The sequence below is a fragment of the Alexandromys fortis genome, unplaced genomic scaffold, assembly GCF_014885135.2.
Source record: "Alexandromys fortis isolate MF-2015 unplaced genomic scaffold, M_Fortis_MF-2015_v1.1 scaffold_104, whole genome shotgun sequence".
NCBI classification, from domain to species: Eukaryota; Metazoa; Chordata; class Mammalia; order Rodentia; family Cricetidae; genus Alexandromys; species Alexandromys fortis.
In genome coordinates this window covers 1,255,104-1,279,304 of record NW_026068000.1, presented here as the reverse complement: position 1 = coordinate 1,279,304, position 24,201 = coordinate 1,255,104, and positions in this window count along the sequence as shown.

Here is a 24,201-nt window from a genome sequence, read left to right as displayed (position 1 = left end):
TCAATGTTCATTTCTGTGCCAGTAAGCATACACACACATACTTGTGGAGGCCAAAGGTCCATCTTCGATGTATTTCTCAACTGCTCTCAACCTTAATTTCTGAAACAGGTCTTACAATAAACCTGAAGCTCATGAGCTTCATGGGTCTTCCTGTCTCTGTCTCCATAGTGTTGCAATTATAAACGTATCCTGCCATGCCTGGCCTTTTACACTGGTCCAGGAAATACAAATTCAGGTCCTCATGGTTGTGTGGCAAACACTTTACAGATCAAGACATCTCTCTAATCCCTCTGATCACATTTTAGTTAATTAAAACACAACTTAATTGTACATTAGTATAAAGGAGTAAATGAAATAACACTAATCCTTAATGGAATGGGATAGATTTGAGTTTATCATTAATAAGATGTTGTAGTATATATATTTAAATGTAGAAATTGCTTTCATTAAAGGAGCATGTGGTCCAACAAGATTTACTAATACATGTTTCCAAAAGATCAGTTAGAAAAAAAGGCAAAGGGAATATAAGGAAGTGAGCAGAAGAGGGGCCGTTATCAGAGCACACATATGAAGATAGAAACCTGTGAAAGTTGCAATAGGATTGATAAAACAGATGAACTTGAAAACAGCAAAGCTGTGTGAGGTCAGGGAAAATCCTAGAGCTATTATTCCAGGCAGGTGTCTTGCTGGGTATGTAGTCCAGCAGGCTGATGGTAGAGAACCGAGCTTTTCATATCACCAAGGCTTCAGGCTTGTGAATAACTGTTAAGAGTTAGCATGGGGCATAATGAAGTCAGATGGAAAACTCAAAGAATTTTGATATTTCTTATGGTTCTGCTAAGTCACTAAAACTTGGGGATTATTTGGCAAGTTCTACCAGTTTTAAATAGAATATTATTGGTTATTTTTATACATTTTATATATGTTTAAAATCACTACTTAATAAGTTTTGGAAGAGATTCAAGTCTGTGCTAACTCAATTGGTAGATAGTAGACAATTTACTTTTAAAGCAATTTACTAATTCTCTGTATTCATTATAACAGTAAGTGTACCACTGTACCATGAATGTATTTCTCTCTCTCCATCTTCTGTCTCTCCTTCTCTGGCTTACTTTTTATCCTCCATCCCTTCCTTCCTTCCTTCCTTCCTTCCTTCCTTCCTTTCTTTCTTTCTTTCTTTCTTTCTTTCTTTCTTTCTTTCTTTCATTCATGTTTTGAGGCAGGGATTCATATAGATGAATATGGCATTATGGACAGTGTAACCGAGGCCTCCCTTGAACTAATAATCTGTCTGCTTCTGTTTTCCAAATTCTGAAATTATAAGTATGCACTCTCAGGCTCAGCTTTGAGTGTTTAATTATCCTTGGTACACCCATTTAAAAAAAAAACCTGTTCATTAGGTGGTCTAGGTCCCTCAACAGCCCAGTGATTGGGTCAGGCCGCTAAGAGAAGCCTCTCTATGGTAGGGTATCTTGATCAGCCTTGATACAGGTATCAAGGTGGAGGGGATTAGCCTTGTCTGAAGTTGGTATGCCAGACTTTGTTGACTACCCAAGGAAGGCCTTACCCTCTCTGGGGGGTGGGAGGGAAATTGTAAGGGGATGGGGACAGGAAAAGAGGAAGGAGGGGAACTGGGGTTGGTAAGTAAAATGCTTGCTGGTGGGAGGGGGTGGCACACACCTTTAATCCCAGCACTTAGGAGGGAGAGACAGGTGAATCTGTGTAAATTTGAGGCCAGTCTGGTCTATAGAGTGAGTTCCAGGATTCCAGGACAGGCTCCAAAGATACAGAATTCCTGTCTTGGAAAAAACAAACAAACAACAAAACAAAAAACCAAAAAAACCCCAAACAAATAAACAAACCCCAAAACCAAAAACAAAAAACTTAAGTGGTTTCTTTTCTTTCTGTTTTAATTTTGTTTGTGTTAAGTTCAGGTACACATGACACATTGGGCATATAGAAGTCATTTAGATTAAAAACTTTTCATCCAGGCATTAGTGGTGCATACAGGAGGCAGAGGCAGGTGTATCTCTATGAGTTTGAGGCCAGCCCAGTCCATAGAACTAGTTCCAGCACAGCCAAGGCTGTTACACAGTGAAACCCTGTCTCGATAAACCAAACCAATCAACTAAACACACAAAGACCAAAGGAAAAAAAAAAACAGCAACAACTGAAAACCTTTAGGGCATCAGGTCTTGCCTTGCACATTTGTTCTGAGGAGGCAAGATCTTTCTTGTTCTTATGTAGTGCAGGGTACTACAGGCTCCCTGGTCACTGGCGTCTGGCTGATTCCTCGTCTCTGCTTCCCTTTCTCCCAGTTGGAATGTTGGGATTAAATATACTTGTTACTACATCCAGATTTTTATGTGGATTATAAGGATTGTAGTTAGACTAAAAGGCTTGCACAGCAAGCTCTTGTATTCCTAACGTGTCTCCTGTATAGGTTTGAATTTTATTTCAGCTGAGCCAAGAGTCTTTTATGGGCTCCAGTAGAGTTATTTTTCCAATTCCTGGTCTGGCTCTGGATTCAGGGGACTGACCTCCATAAGTTTAGGCAGTCAACGGTCCCCTTGCTTTCTGACTTGTACAGTTTATAAATGAGCATGGGTAATAAAGCCTTGGAAGGTGGGAGGCAGAATACCTTCAAGTAGGAATTTACCCTTGGCTCCCTGCCTGCCATGGTAAGATGTATTTGTGTCTAAGGCCACATCTTCTCTTGAGATGCTCTTTTTCTTCTCAACATTCTGGAATCCACCACTTTATTTTCAGGTCTCAAGAGTGAAAACCTTTGACTAGTGCAAATCTGGGTCCAGCCTCATGATTTGTTGGCAACAGTTCAACAGAGTTGCATTACAAGCAATTCCCCTGAAAATGGCTCCGTGGAACTTGGGAGTGTCGTGTTTCTTTCCTGCTGCTGCTGTAACTCTGGCTGTGAGAACATCTTTCACTCAAGTGGATTTAAAGCAAATCAATAAATTAAGCCTACTAAACTAAGTTTTACTGAAGATGGGAATGTATTAAAATATATTTCTCACCCTATTTTGCAAAGACTAATTCATCTGATTATATTTTGGGAAACAGTGGAATACTCACTAAACACTATGTACTTTGTAATATATGTGATAAGAAGATAGACAGTTTATATTTTCTGGATATGATATTACTGAAACATTAACATTAATATAAGCAAATTAATGCCATTACAATGTGTTTTTTTCTTCTCAGCCACTAAGATGTGTTAGGAGAGATGTTAGTTCATGCTTTGGACATCATCATACGCCTGTGTGTGTGGTTCATTTCTGTATGCAGAGTGTTGGGATTGTTCTTCCTAAAAGCATCATTTTGTATTTTTTATGTGTGAAAGAAAATTTACTATAATTGTAGTTCAGAGCTTTAGCTCATTTGTGCTCATTATACACGAGAAAATGTAGGACTCACAGATGACAAAGTGGCACAGAGTTACTTATATAAGGGAACACCAATTTATATATTCGTTGGGGGTAGCTCACAACCACCAGTAACTCCAGCTTCTGGCCCATCTGATGGCTGTGGCCTCAATAGACACCAACCCTCTAGTGAACAAACTCACATTCAGACATGCAGGCACACAATTAATTAAACATAAAAAATCTTCAAAATATAAATAAATGAAAAGAGCTATTAAATTATGGATCACTTAGAGTTTCAGGCTCTCTGTTATCCAAACATTTGAGAAGGATCTGGGTCCTTCTGTAATGGTAGATTCTCTCCCTTCAGGGTATTAGAATAGCAGATTGATTACTGCTTTGCTGAGTTCACATGAAAGAACTACATGGATGTGTGATAATCGCTGTGCAGTCATAATTATCATATTAGTTCTAATTGAAACTGACAAATAGCTTAGGAAGCTCTGTTAAGCTTCTTGTTGAAAAAAATAGTTGAAGTAGAATAGATTATTTTTCGATTTTTTTCCTAGAGACATTTTTGCCTCTTTCAAACTTTTGAGGAAAAAGACATAAAAATGGAGATTAAACCAGGTGTTCATTTTGCAAAATTTCCAGTAGACCTAATATCAGTGCAATCTCATTTCTTTCTTCCATATAAACGCTATGGCTCATTGGCTCTGATGGAAATGGTTTCATAGACTATATTATCACTGTCAACCATACAGGTGGGAGGAAAAACAGTGTTATGATTAGTCTCAAGCAAGACAGTAAATTATCCCAAGATTCAGCTTCTTGATAATTTTGTTTCTACATAGATCGCTTGTTGGGGATAATATAAAATTCAACACTGTAAAAATTATTATAGGTTTTGAAATACCTATTCATTGCATGGTGTGATTTTGTTTTCTTTTATCTAACACCATAGCATTGACAGTTGTAGTTGATGATGGAACTATAAATGACAATTACAGATGTGGCAGACAAGGTCTGATAGCTACTCTTCTTGAGAAGACATTAGGGACGGGAGAAGAAGTCACCTAGATTATCAGTTCAAGTTTGTTTGTTTTTTTTTTCCCAATTGCACAAGAATTAGTTTGGCCAACAGGAGAGTAATAAGTACTTCAGAACCCTTTCAATCTGAATTAAATAAAGGCTACAGCTCCTCAGAAACTGTAGCCATGAAAGTAACGGGCCTCATTTTTACATCTACAGATTTAGAATTTAAAACATCATGGCAATATGAGCAGTCATAGAAAACAAACAAAATTAACAAGGCACACTCAGGGAAGGTAGTTAAACCCATAGTTTTTATGCATTTACCTCAATGGTTCATTTCAAATTTAGCTTTCCAATTCATCTGTCTCCAGGTGTCATCAATTTCATATCAGGATCTAATTTTTTCATAGAATTTCATGTCATTAGAACATCTGAGAAAATAGTTTCCCTATCCCCAACTGTAGCTTCACTGAGCATACTAGTGTTATTTTTATTCAGAAAGTCCTGGCCTTGACTTACAAGAGAAGTTTTCAGGTTATTGACAGATTCTGATTTTTATGAGACTTACACAAAACCTATTACTTGAGGATTTTCATTGCGGTGCTACCTTAGTCCCAGTCATAGTATTATTGAGGCATCACAATATCAACGGACAGAAATAATGAAATACTTGTGTTGATAATTAATAGATTAGTGTTCAAAAATAATGAAATTTCAAGTTATCTGGGGATTGGTTATTCATTCATACACCCCATTTTCCAAATCCATCCTTTGCCTGAAGAGAACATTGCAGTTTCGTTCAGACATACAATCCAGATAGCAATAACTTTAACAGGACCTGAGATATTACCCATTTTGAAACACAGAAAAACAACAAAATTATTTGCTGATAAATTGCTAAGAAAGTCATGTTATTGTTTGGGACTTCCAAAAGGATCCAGAAAGTATTTCAAATATTCCACCTTGTGACCGACTGTCTCTACTCCATATAGATTAGTATTTCCATTTTCAGATGAGACTCTTAACCAAAGTCACATTGAGATTAAAGAACTTACCTGAAATAACAGAGAAAGTAATGGAGAGCGATAGAAAATATGTCCTCCTTGATCTTGAGGATTGTGTTCTTTCCAGTATCAAGCCCAACATATGTGCTGTTTTCAATACCATTTTTTTTGCTATCATTTCAGAGATATATTTATAAAAGATTCTTTACCTGTACTGCAACATATTTCCTCGTGTATAGAGAAGAAGCATAGCATGGAGTAAAGGAGAAATTTTATGAAGCTAAGCTTGGTAATTACAGTCACTGAGACTTGGTAGAAAATCATGATATCTTTTCTATCCAGTAGCCATTAGTTTGACAAAACACATACAAAAGACATTACAAATAGCAATGAGTGTGAACAGGAAGGGAATGGCTCAGTGGAAGAGTGCTCACCGTGCAAGCATAATGACCTAAGTTGGAGTCCCAGCACACATGCAGAAAAACTGGACTGTCCACGAGTGACTGTAACCCCTGGTATTGTGGGTGGTGGCACAGAAGCGGGGCAGCTCCCTGGTCAACTACCCTAGCCAAAATGACTGTTAGGTTCCGTAAGGGACTGTGTCTGTACAGAATAAGGAGGCGAGATAGAGGAGGAGATAGCGATACCATTCTGCAGTTTCCCCATGTACACACACACACACACACACACACACACACACACACACACATAATGGTATATACCAAAAAATTGAATTAAGATATTAAATTGTCTGGTTTATGGTTTCAGGTTTCAGTACGTCTAGATCTTTCATCTGTATTGTTTCTGTGCTGTGTTAACTGCACAAAACCCCTAAGAATATGTGCATTAGCACAGGTCTCTCAAGATAAGGAGGCTTGAGAAAATTTATCTTTGACATATTTGTTGCTTATGTCATTTTCACTTCTGTGTTATACTTTTAGCATAGCACTCTGCACACAACTCATTTCTTTTAAAATATGTTCAGAAGTATGAATGAACCTTTTTTTTTTCATTTTACTCAAATGGGTGGGGATATTTCAAGTTCAACTTGGGTTTTATTTTTTATTTTTTTTATCACTTTATAAATAATACCATTTAAAATTTCCACTTCCTACCTTCCTCCCATTTCCCTCCTGCTCCCCAACTCACCCTTCCTCCTCCCCCTCCAGTTACAAGAGAGGGCAGGGTACCCTGTCCTGTGGGAAGTTCAAGGCCCTCCCCCCTCCATCCAGGCTTGGGAAGATGTGCATCCAAATAGATTAGGATCCCAAAAAGCCAGTACATGCAGTGGAGACAAATCCCAGTGCCATTATCTTTGGCTTCTCGCTCTTCCTTAATTGTCAGCCACATTCAGAGGGTCCAGTTTGATCCCATGCTCGTTCAGTCCCAGTCCAGATGGATTTGATGAGCTCTCATTAGCTCAGAGACACTGTCTTAGTGGGTGGACCAACCCCTCACAGCCCTGACTTCCTTGCTCATGTTCTCCCTCCTTCTGCTCTTCAACTGGACCTTGGGAGCTCAGTCCAGTGCTCCGATGTGGATCTCTGTCTCTACCTCTACCTGTCCTCGGACAAAGGTTCATGGTGATATTCAAGACAGTCATCAGTCTGACTATGGGACAAGGCCAGTTCAGGTACCCTCTCCTCCACTGCCCAGGGTCCTAGCTGGGGATATCCCCGTGGGCACCTGGGAATCCCTCTAGAGCCAAGCCTCTTGTCAATTTCACAATGCCTCCCTTAATTAAGATATCTGTCCTTCCTCCATCTGAACCATCCCACTCCCCCAAGTTCTCCCCAACCCTCTCCTCCCTTCTCTCTCCCCTTCTCCCTTTACCCCACCTTACCTCCACCTCCATGCTCTCAACTTTTGCCTGGTGATCTTGTCTGCTTCCACTTTCCAGGAGGATCTATATATGTTTTGTTTGAATTCACCTTATTACTTAGGTTTTCTAGGATCACAAACTATAGGCTCAATGTCCTTTGTTTATGGCTAGAATCCACTAATGAGTGAGTACATACCATATTCATCTTTTTGGGTCTGGGTTATCTCACTCAGGATAGTGTTTTCTACTTCCATCCATTTGCATGCAAAATTCAAGATGTCATTGTTTTTTTCTGCTGAGTAGTACTCTAATGTGTAGACATGCCAAACTTTCTTTATCCATTCTTCCATTGAGGGCATCCAGGTTGTGGCTATTACAAATAATGCTGCTATGAACACAGTTGGACAAATGCTTGGGTTTTAATAAAAGCTGTAGTTTTGTAGAAGTGATTTAAACTGTAGCATACACTTTAAGACTGATTGGATTTTAAAAGGAGATTACATAAGACTCAAAAAGAAAATGTGTTCTCTAAAAATATTGTCTTCCCATCTGGGTCTGTAAGAGCAAGGTGATTTAATTTAGGAATGTATCTTCAGAGAACAGATAATAAGATTTTAAATTCCCCTTTTAAGAAACTTTGTACATTACTTTTGTTTCCATTCTTAAAATTTATTCCACTGGCAACACCTCTGCTCCTCATCAAATAGTTATTGATCATTATATGTGTTTGTGGGACTACAATGAATAGAGTTCAGTTGTTGGTAGTGATTTGATATCTGACTTTAGGTGCAGGCCATTTAAAATCCACATGTGCAACAATTTACCTTAGCACATCTTTAGAGCTGCAGCATGCATAGAGAGTGACGACCTGAGGTTGCTACTTCTCTCTCTGCTGCCCAACACAGGCCCTGATAACAAATCAACACACTCTCCTTCTGTGTCCAGACACAGGACAGAGTAAATCTTTTGGACACTGAATGCTAGATCAACTTCATCTGCAATCCAGGATTTGCATTCTGCAGAGTGGAACCTTCTGCACTTCTCATGATCTGGAGGGTTCTACAGTGACTCGTCTAGAATTCAGGCAAAGGGATGGTTGGTGAAATGTCTATTCAAGAAGTAAGTTGTGTGCTTGTCCTAAAAAGAAGTGGAAGAGCACACAGTAAGAGATGGAGGAAGGACAACATTCTGGACCAGGAAATAAATGCAACAGAGAGCACAGGTGCCCTGCCTGATGGTGCAACACTCTATACTTACTAAACTTACAAAAAAATTTCAAGAACAGAGGATGCCTGTCTAAAGAGATGCAATTTCATCTTTTTCTTATGTGGTCTCCTTTGGGGAGTTCTGGGTCAGAGGTCTAGACCTAGGACTCATCAATATAAAAGGGTAGTTAACAAGAGTATATATATGATTTTTCATATGAATGCAGAGTAAGAAAGGATATTGATTCTCTCAGAGGTAAGTAGGAACCCTACAAAGGAAATCTATGGGCAGTACTGGAAGAATAAACAGTAGCAGAATCCACTTACCCTTCATTGGATGAGAGAGTGGTTAAGTAGTGGAGCCTTCAGCTCCTGTAGCTGAGCACCATAAAGAGTTACTGAATTGTAGTTTCTCAAGAAGCCATGCTTTAGAATGTCTGGAAAAGAGGAAGAATACACAATTGTGTGAGAAGAACAGGATTGTGGCCAATAAATGACTGTTTTGCTTGATTGATTACTTGTTGAAGACAAGAAAAGTGCCAGACTATAAAAGTTACATTAAAAGATGAGGCAGAGAGAATGAGTAGGATGCAGAGGTGTAGTACTGAATAGTGGTGGAATGAGACGCTGAAGCAGTTAGAAGCATAAAGGAGGTGTAATCAGCTAGGTATGGGGAGGATGCACAGTATAGAATCAATAAATGTTTACAGTGTGAAGATTCTATACCGCTTTGTAACTTCCCCGATTTTGACCTTTATGCCTATCTTTCCCTAAAGCATCTGTATGTCCACCTCTGTGGAACATTATATACAACTATTACAAATGAGCACACGATTCAACACAGAGCACGTTTCTGCCCTTTCCTTCCCACAAACCAACTCTTGTCCCATAACTCATGGAACACCAGTGTCATGTACTGGGCTCAGGTTGTAAATCTGATCGCGTTGTTTTTCACCTCTTCATCCATTTCATTAGGACCATGAAAATCAATCACCACGTTCTCCTGTTTCTGTTAAATATGTCCATACTTTGTCTCACTTTCTTTTTCTCTGCCAGTGACCTCATTCTGTCCTACCTCACCCCTGTCCTTTGTTTTACCCCAACCCCCCTTTCAAATCCATGATCTTATTTGAGGGTCTCTCAAAGATATACAGCAGAGCATAGCTCATAGGAAATAAACTTAACATGAAACTTCCACTGACAAGTAGAGTGATGGCTTCCTTCTGCTCACACCACTTTTGAGGAGGGCGCTGAGAGTTACAGAGGATTGAACTCAGCTGGTCAGGTGTGGTAACAAGTGCTTTTACCCATTGAGCCATCTTGCCAGCACCTCCATTTATTGTCAAAAGGTCATTTTCATCGTTTATAGGAAAATTGTTGGTGCTTATTTCAGTTCATGAAGTTCACTATAGAGACTGAGTTTTAATCGGTGGGGGCTTTTAAGAAGGTATCATCTCTCAATTATGTTCTGTAAAATGCCAGCCCTAATTGCTTATTATTTTCAATGGCTTCTCTGCTGACATGACTTTCCAGCTCTTTGGGGTTGGCTGCTGGGCCCTTAATTGCTCCAAGGAACAAGAACTTCCTTATGCATGTGTTTTGGAGGAAGCTTAATACTCTGAGGAGTCAGAACACAGAGCAGCTTCCTCTTGGTGAGAAGCAAGGATTTCTTGCTGCACTGATCAATCCTCCTTTCTCTCCCTGTGCTCCATCTTGCGAGCTGTAGCAGGCACTATTTAATTTCAGTGTTTGGTGTCAATTACATGAGCACAGTATTTTCCTGGTGATTGACATTCATGAATAAACCATATGGATATACAGAAGCAATAATGTGTAAATAGGTTCAATCTGTTCTTAAAAATAAATTTAAGTGGTTGGAGGAAAGACAATTTTAGGAAAATAGGTTGGAGACATGATCAAATTACAACAAAATGTCTCTAATAATTTCTGTGAAGTCACATGGAAGTAAGAGACTTTAAATTGTAAAGCATGTCCTACACCATTTTCTTGTCTAAGGAGCTTTATTTTTTATAAAAGACATATATTAATCCAATATAATCCAATTATTTTAATGTTGGAAATATATTCTATTACATTATTATCCATATATTTCAGGTAAACAAAACAGACACTCTGAGAGGTTAAAAGTTTGTTTCAAAAACATATAAATATTTATTAAAGATCTTCTATCGTAACCTAGGAAAGCAAGCATAATTTCTTTACTTATGAGAAGAACGGTGGTCGAAGAAGAATGAAAATAGTCATTTTCTAGATAGCTCAACAATACTGAGAAAGTCCAATAATATACAAATAAAAACAAGAGCTTGGAGAAGCCTCTTTAAGAGAGTAAGTTATAAGGCAAGCGATGCTATGGCTACAGTAGACTGTCCTATGTTTTGTCGTAGAGGTGGGTGATTCTCTGTAGGAACCAGCTACCTCCAAGGTTATGTCTCTGGAAGGGGTACACAAGGCCTTGGTGTAGGAAAATGACAGTGAAGATTTTAATTCAGACCTATTTCATCTGAACCCCTTCCAGTTCACTATCACATTGTGTTATACATGGAATTGGAAGACATTTAAGAGAAGAGTCAGGCAGCATTGCAGACTGCTATGTGTTCCAAAAGATTTGTAGATGCCTCTTTGGTAAAATCTTGGCAGCCAAGGTGTAATCACATTGTGAGGCATTAGACCTTGATCTTCAGTAGTCCATTATTCATTATATATTTCCTTCTTCCTTTTTTCCTATTTCCCCATTTTTCTCTACCAGCTCACTGACCACTTCTCACAGTTACATTTTTTGACCAACACAGCCTACAATTTTCAGATACTGACTCATTGGTCTAGTCATGTGTTCTACCAAAACATAACCTGCATTGCCCAAGTACCGTGAGATGCATTCCAGCATGCCCATGGAAGTGCACAGTACACCAAAGAGAAAAGACTTCTGGTGTAGTGCAAAGCAGCAATTTCAAAGATTTCAGACTGAGGGGAGAATAGTGCTAGGCTAGAAATTGAGAACCTCTGTGTTGTTACATAAATACTCTAATACGCCTTAGATTTCAAGTTTTAGAAGATCCCTTATTGTCTTCTGTTTAAACTGTATCCCCTGGTCAGCAGGGAATGTGGGATAGTGCCTAAGAAAAGCCAGTCACAAAGATAGTTCCAAGGTCTGATACTCTGTATCATATATTAATGTATATGTGTTTGCATCAGTTTAGTCATGAATAAAGAAAAACTGGAAAAAATATTTTGTATAATAAAAGAGTTCTCTATTATAGCACTTAAAGGTGGCTTGAACTGGTTATTATAGAATGATCTCAATAACTAATTTTGGGCCACAGGTTAATTGTGGTCATGCTAGCCCATTTTCTTGTGGACAGAAAGCTACATACTCAGAATCACAGTCACAATTAACAAGTCATCAGGAGGTCCTGGTAATGAGAATTGTCAATTCTATCCTGGAGTTTTAAGTCTGTCAAAGTACTCACCAATGGGAGTGTTTATTAGAGTAGTTGTACAGTAGTTAACAGGTGGGAGCTTTGAATTTGTAGCAATGGTCACTTTACACTCTCTCATTATATTTTCTTTTTATATTCTTCTCTCATACAAAACATACCAACCACAGTTTCCCAGAATTTCACTGTTCTCAGTACCCCACCCCACAGCCCCTCTCACTGAGATCCACTGCTCCTTAGTTGCCTTATAAAAAAGAGCAGGCCTCTCACAGAAATCAACCAAATACAGAATAACAAGCTACAGTAAGAAGACCACAAACTCTCATGTCAAGGCTGAATGAGGCAACTCAGTAGGAGGAAACCTGTCTCAAGTGCAGGTGAAGGAGTCAGAGTGACCCCCCCCATTCCCACTATTGAGAGTCCCACAAAAATCCCAAGCAAAATAACCATATCACACATGCAGAGGACTTAGCTCAGACCAATGCATGACTGTTACTTCATTCTCTGAACCCCTATAAGCTCTGTTTAGTTGATTCTGAGGGCCATGTTCTTCCAATTTCCTCAACCCCTCTGGCTCTTACAATTCTTCCTCCCCTTCTTCCAAGGGGTTCCCCATGCTCCATCTAATGTTTGTCTGTGGTCACATTATTTCACTAAGGAATATCACAGTGATAAATCAAATTATTTTACCTTTTATTTGTGTCTGTATGTGTATGTGAGGAATATGGAGGCCAAATATCAAATTTCAAGAAATTGGAGTTACAGGTTGTTGTGGGTTTCTGAATGTGGGTATTGCAAGTTGAATTCAGTTCTCTTGAAGAGTAATAAGCACTTAAGAGCTTTGTATCAATCTCTCTTAACAGTTGAGTATCACTCCAAATCCAAGACGTCTTGTTTAATGATTCATAATTTTATGTTAACTGTTAGAGGGTGTAGTAATAGGAGTGGCGGGGCTGTGTCCCGCCACCCGGCTAGCTTTGTCCGAAATAATTACACGGAAACTCTATTTTTTTAAACACTGTCTGGCCCATTAGTTTCAGTCTCTTATTGGCTAGCTCTTACATATTGATCTAACCCATTTTTAATAATCTGTGTAGCCCACGAGGTGGCTTACCAGGGAAGATCTTAACCTGCGTCTGCCTGGAGTGGGAAAATCATGGCGACTCTCTGACTCAGCTTCTTTCTCCCAGCATTCTGTTCTGTTTTCTCTGCCTACCTAAGGGTTGGCCTATCAAATGGGCTTAGACAGTTTCTTTATTAATAAAAAAATCACTCCCACATCAAATGGGAACATTGTGACTGAGCATCCAGTTTTCTCTTCCTCTTATTGTATCTGGAACCAAGATCAAATCCATAATGTTAGGGACAAAAGAGGTTTATAGTGATGTCAGCATTTTCAGAATCATTTCAGAGGGGCTTCTCAAAACATGAGGACATGCTCAGAAAATCTTGGGAATGTTTTCTTAGAAAGATTTCTGAACCAATCAACTTTTCTTCTTACTTTTCCTTCTCCTCTGCCTCCTTTGTCATCCTTCTCTCCTCTTCTCTCCTGTCCTCTCCATTCTTCTCTTCTCTTCTCTTCTCTTCTCTTCTCTTCTCTTCTCTTCTCTTCTCTTCTCTTCTCTTCTCTTCTCTTCTCCTTTTCTCTTCTCCCTGCCTGGCCCTATCCTTCCTTTACTACCCTCGCTCAGCTATGAAATACTGATCTTTCTATTGGAATTACAAGTGTGTACCACCATGCCTGGTTTAAAAAACCTTTATTTAATATAATATGTCATCAGAATGTGAATGGGTGCACTTTAGGGAATGAAGGAGTAAACATATACCTGTGCAACTTGAAGTCATTTCAATGCTAAATGCTTACCCATCTCTATTACAGAAGTAGACCAACCATGGCATGCTTTAGTAGATTGGAAACCCTTTCAATGTATTTTATTCTACAGATACTTTCTTTCCACTGGAGGTATCTGTGTTGGCTAGCTGCATATCAACCTGACACAAGTTAGGGTTATCTGAAAGGAGAGAACATCAACGAAGAAAATGCATCCAAGAGACCAGTTGTAGGTAACTTTCTTTATTACCTATTAATGAGAGAGGTTCCAGCTCATTATGGGTGGTGCCATCCCTGGCCTGGTAGTCCTGAGTTATTATAATATAAGAAAGCAGGATGAGCAGGCAATGAAGAGCAAGTCAGTAAGCAACACTCCTCCATGACTTTTGTATCAGCAATTGCTGTCAGGTTCTGACCCTGCTTGAGTTCTTGCCCTGACTTCTTTTAGTGATGGACTGTGATGTGCAAGCACAGCCAATAAATATTCTCTCTAACTTGCTTTTGGTCATAACATTTCATCACATCATAGAAGCTCTGACTAAGACAGTGTCTGAGCACAGGTTTTAAGAGAAACTGTGGTCTTCGCTATATTTCTCTATTGTATATCCTCAGTGTTCTTCATAATGCTGAGTCCATTTTCCTTATTGTTCCTTGCTTACCACAAGCTTCATATTCTTATTCTTGATTCTTTCAGAATTGGCTCACTCGTGGACATGCTTTTGAGGTGCATCCTTTCACTGAAGTACATCATGAGAGGCTAATGCTCCCTTTTCCATTGCAACAGGACACTTGCTCTCCCTGAGTTCCAATGCAGCCCACCCCATCAGTTAGCTGTCAGATGCCAACTGGCCTGGTGTTCATGACTGATGCTAAACAAGAAGGCAGCGATGACAGAGAAGATCAAAGCTCTTTTATTTTAATTTTGTAAAATGTCTTATTTCAAAACAAATATTTCCTTGTGGTTGTGAAATGTTGGAATCAAGCACAATTGAGCCAATGAAACTCTAAGATAGTAACGGTCAGAGAACATTGATGCAACTTTCATTAATGATAATGACTATATATAAAAATTATTTTGAATGTACTTATTCACTCTTAAAATTTGCTAAACCTGGTGTATTTCTGAAATGTTTAATTTAAAAAACAAATAGTAGATATAATCATTACATACATTGATTTTTAAATTATTTTGTAGAAATTAGTAAAACAGAAAAAACAATTTTTTTTAGATCTTTTAAGAAGGATTTTAAGTACAACCTTACAGTGTGAATCACGGTCTTCTCAAGGGCATGGCAGATAATTGTGCATCGGTGTGTTCTGGATCAGGGAATGCTTAATTCACTGATATTTTTGAGGCTTTAAAATTTAGCCTCAAACAGAAAAACACAGGTTCAGGAGCGACTAAGCATTTCACTGTTTGTGGAGGAGCAGGGTATTAAAATATTTGTTCATTTACATATATGTAAATGCACATATATATGTAGATTAAGAAATGGCAATGCTTACCAATAGGCTATTGTTGAAAGCTTTGAATACATGAATACTTTTGGAATGGTGATTGAGTATATAGAGAAAAGAGAAGGGTGTATTTTCAGTTTGTTTTCTTTATGGTACAGCACTTGAGCCATGTAAAGCACTTCATATTATTAAAATTAATAATGTTACAAAATAACTAAGCCAACAGGAAACTTTCTCTCTCTCTCTCTCTGACACACACACACACACACACACACACACAATTGCCACACAAAACCAGAAGCTAAGATATACAAACAAAAGACCAATAAGACAAAAATGCCCAAGCAAAGTAATCTGAGACAAAAAGTCAACAGAAATAACATGAAATTCATTCTGTGTTGACTATTTACTGTTGACATGAGGCCTACTCTGGTATAGTTAATATATCCAGTGAGAATTCTTTTAGAAAAAACATCGTTTTTCTTTGCAAGTGGATATTGATTGAATATAACTTTGTGGCTAAAGTTGGGAGACCATGTCCCTTATACTTCTCAGTGTGGGGACCGTTGAATGTGTGCAGGCTCTCTGCCTGCTATTAAAGTCTCTGTGAGTTCAAATGTGCACCAAGGCTCTGGTGTCTGGAAAATACTGTTTTCTTGGAGTTATCCAGTCCCCTCTGTTTCTTCCCCTATTTTTACCTCATCTTCATCATGCACCTCCTTCCTGGCCACATTTACTCTTCCCACTCCAGTCTTCTTCCCGTCTCTTCATGATACGTTCTGCTCCCCCTTCATTGAGAGCTCCTCTCCTCCCCACTAATCCCTTACAAGGTATTCAATTTCTGAGGTAATGAAGACTGCAGCACACATATCAAAAGCTTAAAGGTTAACATCCATATATTAGGGAAAACATATATTTGTCATTTTAGTTCCGGGTTACCTTACTCAGGATAAGTTTTTGTAGCTCCATCTATGTGCAAATTTCATAATTTTGTTTCCTTAGCAGTTGAATAAAATTCGATTGTACAAATGCATCACATTTTCATTAACCATTCATCAATTGATGGCTAGCTAGGCTGTTAGCTAGGCTATTGTGAATAGAACAGCAATAATCATGTTTAGGCAAGTGTCTTTCTAGTAGACACCTTGGTGTCCTTTGGGTATATGCTCAGAAGTGATATAGCTGGATTTTGAAGTAGAATAATTTCCACTTTCTGGAGGAAACTGACACAGTAATCTCCATAGTGTCTGAACAAGTTTGCACTCCCACATGCAATGGATGATTGTTCATCTTATTCCCTATCCAAGCCAGAATGACCTGTCATTTGTTTTGTTAATCTTGACCATTTTGACTGGTATAAGATGAACTCTCAAAACACTTTAATTTGTATTTCACTGATGACTAGGGATGTTGACTGTTTCTTTATGTGCTTCTTAGTGTTATATCTTCTGAGAACCCTGTTTAGTTCTGTATCCCATTTTGAATTAAGTTTTTTTTTTCTTTCCTTGATGTTCATTTTTTCAGTTCTTTACATATTTTGCTATTAACCCTCTGTTGGATGTTTAATTGGTAAAGGTATTTCCCCATTTTCTAGCTTACTAACTTATCCAAATGGTAGTGTCCTTAGCCATACAGAAGCTTTGCAATGTATCCAGAATGCATATCAAATATAATTGATGTGAGTATGCAAATGCTTTATGCTAAGACCTCTGTCAAACTATAGGTCAATCCATAGTGATAACTTTAATCTTGGCATCAGAGTTCTAATTTTACTGTATAGCTAGTAAGGCATCCAAACAAATTACATGCTGGATGCTTTTTGACTTAACAGTGCCACGAAATACCATAATAGACTCAGTGGGGCTAGAGCATTTAGTGTCTAACAATATGACTATTTTATTACTCTAGCTTTTCTTTTCCATCTAGGTAAACATACAGTGAATACTTATACATTTTTAAGAATTAATGTGTCAAATTTCTTATTCTGGAAACAATTTACATTTTCATGAAATGCTTTACTTTGTTTCCAAAATATAAATATGTTTTAAGAAAAAATAAAGTATTAGAAACAGTTTTAAAAAATTTATATATATATATTTAATTGCCCTTACACTAATTCATTAAAGATACAACTACATAAGCACAACTTATGTTTTATATAGATCAACAAAATAAGCAATAAATAGTAAGAAATATATTCATATGTATTTAATCACTCATTTAAAATTTTCTCATAATTTTACTTATTAGGTCTCTTTTCACTACCTATGACCTTATTAAAAATATTTGAAGACCTTCAGTATTTTGTTGCTTTAATTTTGAACTGAGATTTGAGAGACTTAAGCTGGGTGTGGGACATTTTGAGTAATTCCAAATCAGCAACAAATTTGGCATTTTAGACATTAGAAACTTATAACACTTATATTTGGACATTTGAAAGTAGTTATCAAGATACCAAAATGTCAAGGATGCTCATGTATATTTGTAAATTTCTTTTTTATTGTTTTTTTTTGTCAGATATTAACTTTTGTTTCTATGGCACTAGCATTTCTTTGTTACCTTAGCAACTCTCTTCCCCATCTCCTGTGCTTATCCCAGTTCCTGGCACATAGGGCTGCATTCTTGCTGAAATCCCCGGAAAGACTAGTGTGCCATCTGAAATATTTTGAGACAAATAAATGTGATTTCAAATTAAAGCAATAACATTCACACTCTAAACGCATCCTTAGAGTCTAACACATCACAGATAACTAAATTAAACTTCAAACTGTGACTGAAAAAGCATGTTCATGTTTCGGGTGAAAACTGCATCAATAAATATTCCCCCATCTTCTCTGGTTCATTTTTCTCCCTCTTATCTCTTCTCATCTCATCAGTGAAACATCAGTATAAAATGCAATTAATATTTCATACTCTATATCACTTTGCAGTTTACAAAATGCTTTCAAGGGTGTTATTTCGCTTAATACTTATGAGAAAAATGAGACAGGTACTGCAGTCTTGATATGACAAGTAGAAAAAAACCAAAAGTCTAAAAACCACAGTGGCACAGATTGTGTCCATCACTGTACATATTCTTGGCTTAAAAAATGGAATTGATATTTTAGAACATGGCTGTTCATAAATAGCTGCATTTTCAGATTTCTTTATAGTCAAATGTGACCTCACAGCGAAAATTTAAGCAAATAGGAAGAAGATGGACATGAGGAGTTCAGCTTTCACTCCATCTTTACAAAGACACAGCTCCAGCTGTCCATTTGGGTGACTAGAGTGTGAATTGGTGAGGAAAGATGACAGGCTCAGAATTCCGTCCTACCTATGTGTGTCACTGAAACCAGATGGAAGTGTACAGGTGCACAGCCTAGAACTGGACAATTACATCAGTTCAGCTCAGGCTGCGTATGGGACACAAACAAACGTTTACCTTTGAAGAGGAATTCTAACTTTGTGCTTCTTGTCTATATCAGCTGAACCATCTCATAAGAAAGAATAACGGAAACAGTGGTTTTTTTTTTTATACTTCCCTGTAGTATAACACTGCCCCTTATTGTATCCCAAAGAAAGGTTCCTTCCTTCCCTTCTTCTTCTTCTTCTTCTTCTTCTTCTTCTTCTTCTTCTTCTTCTTCTTCTTCTTCTTCTTCTTCTTCTTCTTCTTCTTCTTCTCCTTCTCCTTCTCCTTCTCCTCCTCCTCCTCCTCCTCCTCCTCCTCCTCTTCTTCTTCTTCTTCTTCTTCTTCTTCTTCTTTTTTGATTTTTGGGACAGGGTTTTTAAGTGTTGCCCTGGCTGTCTTGCAATTCACTCTGTAGAGCAGTCAGGCCTTGAACTCACAGAGATCCACCTGCCTCTACCTCCAGAGTACTGGGATTAATGATGTGTGTCATTACTGCCCAGTTCACCAGTATGTGTTTCTAAACAACACACTCAACACACTGCTTATCTTTGCTTTCTTAAAACTCATTTCAAAACGTAGTCAACATGATCACATGTGAAATGACCTTTGGAACTAATTTGTCAATTGTTATGAATACATTATTTTATTGTGGTTTGAACAATGTTTCCAGCAATTTTAAAATTGGACCCTCCTCAATTGATTTGTTTATGCCTATTTGAAAGCTCTTAATCTCACTGAGGACATGGCATGTTTGGATGTCTATCTGACTTTTCCCCTTTTCATTTGGTGTTTTTATTGCCATAACACAAGTGCTTCCATGACAAACGGCAGCCTGGTGGTATCACTGTTAGGGATTTTCAAGATCGTATCTACAGGCCATGGAAAGAGAGTGAAATTCATGTATATCTCAAGCTGCTACCTAGGAAGAGAACTTTCATGGCTTTCACCTTGGAGTACAAACATGTGTGATGACTAATAGATTGTTCTCAGAGGCAAAACACTTATTAGGATGTAGTAGGAGCTGCGGGCTACGTTCCTGCCACCCAGCTCCCGGATGCCTGGCTAGCTTATGCCCCAAAATAACAACACACAAAAATTGTATTCATTTAAACACTGCTTGGCCCATTAGTTCCAGCCTCTTAATGGCTAATTCTCACATCTTGATTAACCCATATTTAGTAATCTGTGTAGCACCAGTCTTACCGGGAAAGATTCAGCATGTCTGACCTGGTGGCTTGCTTCATCGCATCTGCCCTGGAGAGGAGAGGCATGGCATCTGCCTCACTTCTTCTTCCTCCCAGTATTCTGTTTTGTTTACTCCACCCACCTATGTTCTAACCTATCAGGCCAAGCAGTTTCTTTATTAACCAATGACTTTCCTCCATCATTTCCCCTTTTTCTGTTTAAACAAAAAAGGAAGGCTTTAACTTTAACATAGCAAAATTAAATATAACAAAACAGTTATAAAGCAAGAATTACAGTTACAATATTTACATCTACTTTATCTTTTATCATTATAAAGGAAAACAACTATAACTATCTATCTATTCTTCAACTCCATCAAAAACTCCAGAAGGATATAATATTACCTAAGTAAATGAGAAGTAAGCAACTTACAAAACTCTAGAAATTAGAGACATCTTGCTGCCTGGACAGTCACCCAAAGTTCCTCTGTACCATTGGGGCATCCATCTTCAGCCTACAGGCCCATAGTATCCACAGACATTTCCATGAAGAAGGAAATTTCAAAGGCAGTTCAGTAACTATCTGCTGTGTCCTGCAGAATGTCTCGTAGACTTTTTCATGAATCAGGAACCCCAAAAGATCATCTCACCTTTAGGCAAGTTCAGCAGTCTTCTCTCTGTGGGTTCTCTGTGTCCATTTTATGCGACAGTCCAGGCAAGAGCAGTTTCTTGCCCAAATGGCTATCAGACTCCATAAGAAGCCTCTTCAATGCCCATCTTCCTCTTGAAGTAGATTGGTGATGCCAGGAGCAGATGTGTCTCATTGTCATGAAAAACCCTAAATTATTAAAACATTAAATGCCATATTCTGTAGTCTTTGAAAGATATGAGGAATGCCTATCTGAAATATATCTATGCACATCTAGGAAATCTAACTAACATGACTACAAGCTTGATTATTCTTGATGATTATTCATTAACAACCTATATACATTATATTTTTCATGAACTACATAATCACAATACCTTATTCAAGGTCAGAAAGACATATACATATAACAAGATTGACCTTAAATTTATATCAATAAAGTCAAATCCATACCAATGCAAATTATTCATATCTATATCATATCCCCCTTTAAATGTAAAAGAACATTTATAAAAATATTTGGGAATATGGACGTAGTTATTTCTCTCCAAACTGCTTCCTGCTGTATAGGGGCACTGTTAATTAGGTCTTTTATGGTGTAACCTGTCTGTTAGGTTCATCTCAGTCAGCAGTTGAGTGAAGTAATATTTTGAAGGTGTTCACAGCAACCCTTCAGGAGGGTGTAGTCCATCATACCATATTGGGATAGAAGCAATCCACAGGGTCTCATCCTCTGTGAAAATAAAAGAAGAAACTACTTTCCAAAGCATCATGTCCTTAAATCCAAATTTTAAAGTCAAGGTATTTTCAAAATATCTATCTTGGATAACTTCAGCAGTATATATAAACAAATATCTTTTAGCAGCTGTTGCTCCTTCCTCAGCATTCAAACAATTCAAAGAGAGCATAATAGCATACAGTATCAAGATTCTCTGTGTATTTTCCATTTTTGTGTGGCTTTAATTTAACCTTTATTTCATTTATTTTTACTTTTTTTGAGACAGGTTCTCTGTATATATTTGTCCTGGAATAACTCTGTAGACCAGACTATCCTTGAATTCTCAGAGATCCTTCTGTCTCTGCCTCCCAGGCATTGGGATTAAAGGTGTGTCCTGCCACACCTTGAGGTCACAGAGGTCAATCTACCTCTGCCTCCCAAATGTTGGGATTAAAGTTGTGTACCTACTCTTTCTTCCTTTTTTTTTGTTTTTGTACTTTAAGAACTTTAACTTTTTGCCTGCATATATTTTTAATACACTGTAAATCATTTAAAGGTTTTTTTTATCTCTCTTTACTGTATCGCTCTCTCTTTTTCTGACCACATGAGCCTTTAAATTACTGAGAAATATGGGTAGGATTAAAGCCATGGCTTTGTCAGCTAGATCCAGCCCATTCCTTAATTTTCCATCCTCATGGCAGAGGTACCGGCTGTAGCAATGTTTATTGCCACAAGTCTATGGTGTTTCAAGGTCCCTGCCAGCAAGCAAGCTGCAACAGTATGTCCACAGACAACACTTAAATCCTCTCTCTGTAGCCGGTCCTCCTGCCTCAAACAGTCAGTGTTTGCCCTGGCAGGATGGCCCAGAAAGCTGGCATTTTTAAATGGCGCAGCTTTTTTCCTGCTATGTGATTACTCTTTGATATCTGGTAATACTTGGTTTTAGGTCACACTTTCAAGCAGAGTTAGTTGTTAATGGGGGTTTCTTCAGCAGCTGTAGAGGTGCCTTGTCTAGACGTGTTTGAAGGGTTCTTAAAGATTCCAAGTGCCAGTTTTTATAAGAAGGTAAACCCAAAGAAAAACATACAGTTATCCTCCTGGATATTGGAAGTAGACAAGATTGCTTGGCAAAAATTGGGAACTGGAGGGGGGTGGGATGGGGGAAAGGGGAGATGGGGAGAGACAAGTGAGAAGGGGAGGATGGAGAGAGCTTGAGGGAATGGGATGGTTGGGATAATAGAAGGGTGGATATGGGAGCAGGGAAGTATATATCTTAATTAAGGGATCCATTTTAGGGTTGGTAAGATCCTTTACTCTAGAAGGGTTCCCAGGGATCCAGAGAGATGTCCCCAACTAGGTTCTTGGGCAGCTGAAGAGAGAGAGCCTGAAATGGCCCGATCCTATAGCCATACTAATGAATATCTTGCATATTACCATAGAACCTTCATCTGGTGATGGATGGAGGTAGAGACAGAGACCCACATTGGAGCAATGGACTGAGTTCCCTAGGTCCCAATGAGGAACAGAAGGAGGGAGAACATGAGCAAGAAAGTCAAGACGGCAAGGGGGGCATCCACCAACTGAGACAGTGGGGCTGATCTATTGGGAGCTCACCAAGGCCAGCTGGACTGGGACTGAAAAAGCATGGGATAAAACCAGACTCTGAATATGGTGGACAATGAGGGCTGCTGAGAAGCCAAGGACAATGGCACTGAGTTTTGATCCTACTGCATGTACTTCGTGGGAGCTTAGCCTGTTTGGATGCTCACCTTCCTAGACCTGGATGGAGGTGGGAGGACCTTGGACTTCCCACAGGGCAGGGAACCCTGACTGCTCTTCGGACTGGAGAAGGAGGGGAAGGGGAGTGGGGTATGGGGAATGGGGGGAAGGGAAGGGAAAAGGGAGGCAGGGAGGAGGCAGAAATTTTTAATAATAATAATAATAATAAAGAAAAGAAACCTGCAATGCACACCTTATAAAAAATTTACACTTCCCTCCTCCCAGTCCCCTCCCACTCCCCGACTCACCCTCCTTCCTCCCCCTTCCTGCTTGATAGAGGGCAGGGAACCCTGCCCTCTGGGAAGTCCAAGGCCCTCGCCCTTACATCCAGGCCTAGGAAGCAGTGCATCCATTATAGACTAGGGTCCCAAAAAGCCAGAACATGCCGTAAAAACAAGTACCAGTGCCTTTATCAATGCTTTCTCTGTCAGCCCCCATTGTCAGCCACAATCAGAGAGTCTGGTTTGATCACATGCTCCAAGTGCAAGTTCTAAAGGGGATCTTCTGTAGGGGGAGTGGACTCTGATGATGATTGACATTCTTTGTAGCAAGGCAATGAACAGCCTTCCTCTTGCAGTGGGACTCATACTGACTCAATGAGAGTGCTGATTCTCATATCAGCTTCCAAAACTCTTTAGTCCTTTAAAAGATTTATTTTTGGCATGATTTATGCAACAGATACTTGGATTTGCATAGGGTTGGAGGGTCAAGAGGCATTCAAACTTTAATTATTCTCCTTCCCTTTCTTCTTTACCCTTTGTCTTTCTTTTTTCTCCTTTCCCCTCATATTCTACCTTGTCCTTTTCTCCCTTCCCCCTTTCCTTACTGTCTTCCTCCATTTTTTGCTTCATTCTTTCATTCTGTGTACAACAGAATCACTGACTTGTTTTTGCATAGCTTTCTGCCAATCTAGTTTTCTATGAATATTTTAATATATTCCGTATACACGTATGTGCTATATATAGCTTTACTGATATATAATAAACAAATAGAATTTATTTACTGTGTACAGTATAATACTTTATATCAGAATCCACCATTAAATAATTATTGCAATGAAAGTAACTAACATCTCCATCATTTCACATAGTGATCTTCGCTTTTTTCTACAGTAAGAAAGGTAAAGTCTAGTCTCTCAGTCGATTCTAACAGTCCGCGATTATCAAGTAAAGTCACCAAGCTGTGCAGTAGATTTCTTGCATTTACTAATCTTGTAAACCGAGTCAATACCTTTTATATATACATTTATATTTAAACACACACTTTTTCTGGGACTTTTCAAGG